Below are 6,000 nucleotides of genomic sequence, written 5' to 3'. Positions count from 1 at the left end.
TGACCCCCGGCCCACGTCATCCCCCGGGCCTGGAATGCCCTACCTCTGCCCATCCGCCAAGCTAGCTCTCTTCGTCCCTTCAAGGCCCTACTGAGAGCTCACCTCCTCCAGGAGGCCTTCCCAGACTGAGTCCCTTCCTTCCTCTCCCCCTCGTCCCCTTCTCTATCCCCCCATCTTGCCTCCTTCCCTTCCCCAAAGCACCTGTATATATGTTTGTACATATTTATTACTCTATTTATTTATTTATTTATTTTACTTGTACATATCTATTCTATTTATTTTATTTTGTTAGTATGTTTGGTTTTGTTCTCTGTCTCCCCCTTTTAGACTGTGAGCCCACTGTTGGGTAGGGACTGTCTCTATATGTTGCCAACTTGTACTTCCCAAGCACTTAGTACAGTGCTCTGCACACAGTAAGTGCTCAATAAATACGATTGATTGATTGATTCATTCATTCATTCAATCATATTTAATAATGATGTCATTTACTAAGCGCTTACTATGTGCAAAGCACTGTTCTAAGCGCTGGAATAATGATGGCCTTTATTAAGTGCTTACTATGTGCAAAGCACTGTTCTAAGCGCTGGGGTGGTTACAAGGTGATCAGGTTGTCCCACGGGGGGGCTCATAGTCTTCATCCCCATTTTACAGTTGAGGTAACTGAGTTACAGAGAAGTTTAGTGACTTATCCAAAATCACACAGCTGACACCATATCTGTGAAATGGGGATTAAAAAACTGTAAGCCCCCTGTGGGACAATCTGATCACCTTGTAACCTCCCCAGCACTTAGAACAGTGCTTTGCACATAGTAAGCGCTTAACAAATACTATTATTATTATTATTAATTGGAGACTGGAGGAGCCGGGATTGCCCAAAATCACACAGCTGATTTACCTCATCTGTAAAATGGGGATTAAAAAACTATAAGACCCCTGTGGAACAACCTGATCACCTTGTAACCTCCCCAGCACTTAGAACGGTGCTTTGCACACAGTAAGCGCTTAACAAATACTATTATTATTATTATTAATTGGAGATTGGAGGAGCCGGGATAGCCCAAAATCACACAGCTGATTTTCCTCATCTGTAAAATGGGGATTAAAAAACTATAAGACCCCTGTGGGACAACCTGATCACCTTGTAACCTCCCCAGTGCTTAGAACAGTGCTTTGCACATAGAAAGCACTTAACAAATACTATCATTATTATTATTGATTGAAGGATCCAGGATTTGAACCCATGACCTCTGACTCCAAAGCCTGTGTTCTTGGCACTGAGCCATGCTGCTTCTTGAGCACTTACTCTGTGCAGAGCACTGGACTAAGCACTTGGGAAGTGCAAGTCTGCAACAGAGACGGTCCCTACCCAACAACCGGCTCACAGTCTAGAAGGGGGAGACAGACAACAAAACAAGACATGTAGGCAGGTGTCAAAAGCATCAGAATAGAATTAAAGGTCTATGCACATCATTAATAAAATAAATAGACTAGTAAATATGTACAAGTAAAATAAATAGAGTAATCAATCTGTACAAATATATATACAAGTGCTGTGGGGAGGGGAAGGAGGTGGGGCCGGGAGGCGGGGGGGGGGGGGGGGGTGGGGGGGCAGATCAATCAATCAATCAATCGTATTTATTGAGCGCTTACTGTGTGAAGAGCACTGTACTAAGCACTTGGGAAGTACAAGTTGGCAACATATAGAGACAGTCCCTACCCAACAGTGGGCTGGGGAGGAGGAGGCCTCAGGGGTCGGCCTCAATGACCCTGGGGAGAATGGAAGGGCGCAGTGGCCCTGCAGGCAGGTGGCAGGGCCAAACCTCCCTCCTGCAGGAGGCCCCTTCCAGCCTCACACCTGTGCAATATAATAATAATAATAATAATAATAATAACAATGGCATTTGTTAAGAGCTCACTATGTGCCCAACCCTGTTTGTAGTGCTGGAGTAGATACAAGGGAATAATAATTATAATAATAATAATAATCATAATGGCATTTATTAAGCGCTTACTATGTGCAAAGCACTGTTCTTAAGCACTGGAGAGGTTACAAGATGATCAGGTTGTCCCATGGGGGGCTCACAGTCTTAATCCCCATTGTACACATGAGGGAACTGAGGCACAGAGAAGTTAAGTGACTTGCCCAAAGTCACACAGCTCACAGTTGGCAGAGTCGGAATTCGAACCCGTAACTTCTGACTCCCAAGCCCAGGCGCTGTAATCAGGGTGTCCCACAGCATGGGTTGGTGGCAAGAGCCCGGGCTTGGGAGTCAGAGGTTCTAATCCCGGCTCCGCCAATTTTCATTCATTCAATCGTATTTATTGAGTGCTTACTGTGTGCAGAGCACTGTACTAAGAGCTTGGGAAGTACAAGTCAGCAACATATGGAGATGGTCCCTACCCAACAACAAGTTCACAGTCTAGAAGGGGGAGACAGACAATAAAACAAAACACAGCTGTGTGACTTTGGGCCAGTCACTTCATTTCTCTGGGCCTCAGTTATCTCATCTGTAAAATGGGGATGATGACTGTAAGCCCCCCGTGGGACACCCTGATTACCTTGTGTTGTCGGCAAGCGAACTTGGCATGACTGACTCCATCTTGTGCATACCAACAGTAACCCTTTATTTTGTGCACACGGAAAGCACTCCAGTGTGTGTAAATTAACATTAACCAAGGTGGCTTCTCTCTTTCTGGAATGTTCCCATCCTGTGTTGAGCATTATCTCCTGATAACATCTTGTAAACAGGGATTTTAACAGTAACCAAACCATGACAACCAAACCATGGTTGTACTTTAACTTGGGATCTAGAAATGCCAAGGCCTCACTTACTGCGCTACTCTCGGGAATCCTTTGTGTAGCTCGGATTTGAAACCCAATAAAAGAGGAAGAAGTGTCTGGGATCGGGGCTGTTTGTCATTTGTACCTCTCCCGGGAGGTGAACGTAGCCACTTTCTTTCTTTACTGCTCTATCTGAACTCATGTTTGGAGTCATTTTTCCTATCTGCCTCACCACCTTGGGTACAGGAACCCTTAGGCTGATTTACACCAGTTAATGTTTTTACACCCTACTTGTCAATTAATCAATCAATCAATCATATTTATTGAGCACTGACTGTGTGCAGAGCACTGTACTAAGCGCTTGGGAAGTACAAGTTGGCAACATATAGAGACAGTCCCTACCCAACAGTGGGCTCACAGTCTAAGAGACTTGTCGATAAAACTTGTATTTACCCCAGTGCTTAGAACAGTGCTTGGCACATAATAATAATAATAATGCAATAATAATAGTAATAATGTTGGTATTTGTTAAGTGCTTACTATCTGCCAAGCACTGTTCTTGGCATAGTAAGTGCTTAACAAATACCACCATTGTTATTATTATTAGTAGTAGTAGTATTAGTATTAATCCTCATTGGGCAGATGAGGTGACTGAGGCACAGAGAAGTCAAGTGACTGGCCCAAAGTCCCACAGCTGATCAGTGGCGAAGGCGGGATTAGAACCTATGACCTCTGACTCCCAAGCCCGTGCTCTTTCCACTAATAATAATGTTGGTGTTGGTTTAGCGCTTACTATGTGCAGAGCACTGTTCTAAGTGCTGGCGTAGATACAAGGTAATCAGGCTGTCCCACGTGGGGCTCAAAATCTTTATCCCCAGTTGGCAGATGAGGTGACTGAGGCACAAAGAAGTCAAGTGACTGGCCCAAAGTCACACAGCTGATCAGTGGCGGAGGCGGGATTGGAACCCACGACCTCTGACTCCCAAGCCCGGAGCCGAGCAACGCTGCTTCTCTATGAAACTGCCATATGTGAGCCATGGTGCTGCAGCTTCAGAGGTAGAAACATAGCCCTTGGCTGAAGTAACACCTTTCAGAGGAACAATTGCTAATATGAGATCCCTCTTGTTTAGTTGAATTGTTAGTAGGAAATCCCTCTAAGTGGCTGAATTTTACTGCTGAGTGTTTCAACAAGCCCTGGACTAAGATAACTCTTATCTGAGAATCAAGATGCCTCGGTTAGTGATTGAAAAATGCATGTGGCTATTGCTTGGGTATAAATGTAACCTAAAAAGTGTCTTTAGGATCTTACACTGACCACCTCCTGAGGTGTGGTGTCTGATCATTCTGCAGAATAAAATTTGGAGACTGTCCGAATCATATATGCATTTCATTGACCACAGAGAGCAACAAACAGGCATAATTTTACAAGCAACATCCCCCAGCCAGCCCAGACCAGACAAGTCCTTCTGGGAACATATTTGCAAACTCTGTTGTACTGTACTCTCCCGAGCAGTTATTACAGTGCTCTGCATACAGTGATATTTGTTAAACGCTTACTATGTGCAAAGCACTGTTCTAAGCGCTGGGGAGGACACAAGGTGATCAGGTTGTCCCACATGGGGCTCACAGTTGATCCCCATTTTACAGATGAGGGAACTGAGGTACAGAGCAGTTAAGTGACTTGCCCAAAGTCACACAGCTGACAATTGGCAGAGTCGGAATTTGAACCCATGACCTCTGACTCCAAAGCCCGTGCTCTTTCCACTGAGCCACGCTGCTTCTCTAAATGCTCAATAAATACCATTGATCGATTCTCCCCCGCATCTATCCCTCACCACCCCTGACCCTATGGCCTGGACACTGTGGCTGAGTGAGGAGGACACTAGCCCCCTTCCCCTACAGCCCCTCCAGGGCTGACAGCAGTTGCAAAATGTATGTTTTTTGTTCTATTGTACTCTCCCAAGTGTTTAGTGCAGTGCTATGCTCAAAGTAAGTGCTCAATAAATACGATTGAATGAATAATAATAATGATGGTATTTGTTCAGTGCTTACTATGTGCCAAGCCCTGTTCTAAGCATTGGGGTAGATAGAAGGTAATCAGGGGAACAAACCATGCATGTAGCAGGGTGAGCTAGTGGACGGAGCATAGGAGTGGAGCAGTTAGAGGATTTGAGTTCTAATTCCTGCTCCGACTTTTACCTGCTGTGACTTTGGTCATCACTTTACTTCACTCTGTGTCTCATATTCCTCATTTATAAAATGGGAATTTGATACCTGTTTTCCCTTCTACTTACATTGTGAGCCCCATGTGGGACAGGGACTGTGTCCAGTCTATATACTGTATCTACCCAGTGCTTGGTACATATCATGGAGGGAAAACATGGGTTATTTTCAAAACACCTAAACCCCTATGGGAGCAAAACAAAATCAAGAACAGTCCTATAAAGGAGTGAGGAACCCTACTTCTGGGGAAGGGGGCTAAGAAGCAAGAGTTGTTGGTCCTGGGGACTGCAGTAACAATTGTGGTACTTAAGTGCTTACTATTCATTCATTCAATCTTACTTACTGAGTGCTTACTGTGTACCAGGCACTGCACTAATCACTGGGGTGGATACAAGCAAATCTGGTTGGGCACAGTCCCTGTCCCACATGGTGCTCACAGTCTTAATCTTCATTTTACAGATGAGGTAACTGAAGCACAGAGAAGTTGTGACTTGCCTAAGACCACACAGCAGACATGAATCTGTATCACTCTTGCGCTTGGATTTGCACCCTTTATTCACTCCACCCACGGCACGTATTCATTCATTCAGTTGTATTTATTGAGTGCTTACTGTGTGCAGAGCACTGTACTAAGTGCTTGGGAAGTACAAGTCGGGACATATAGGCACGGTTCCTACCCAACAATGGGCTCACAGCCTAGATTTGGGGAGACAGACATCAAAACAAGTTAACAGGCGTCAATATAAATAAATAGAATTATAGATATAAACACGTCAAAACAAGTTAACAGGCATCAATATAACGAAATAGAATTATAGATACGTACATATATACGCAAGTGCTATGGGGCGCAGATAGGGAGGTAGAGCAAAGGGAGTGAATCGAGGCAACGCGGAGGGGAGGGGGAGCTGAGGTAAAGGGGGGCTTAGTCTGGGAAGGCCTCTTGGAGGAGGTGAGCCTGTAGTAGGGCTTTGGAGGGGGGAAGTGTGGTTGTT

This window comes from Tachyglossus aculeatus, chromosome 2 (assembly GCF_015852505.1).
Source record: "Tachyglossus aculeatus isolate mTacAcu1 chromosome 2, mTacAcu1.pri, whole genome shotgun sequence".
Classification (NCBI taxonomy): domain Eukaryota; kingdom Metazoa; phylum Chordata; class Mammalia; order Monotremata; family Tachyglossidae; genus Tachyglossus; species Tachyglossus aculeatus.
This window is presented reverse-complemented; position numbering follows the sequence as displayed.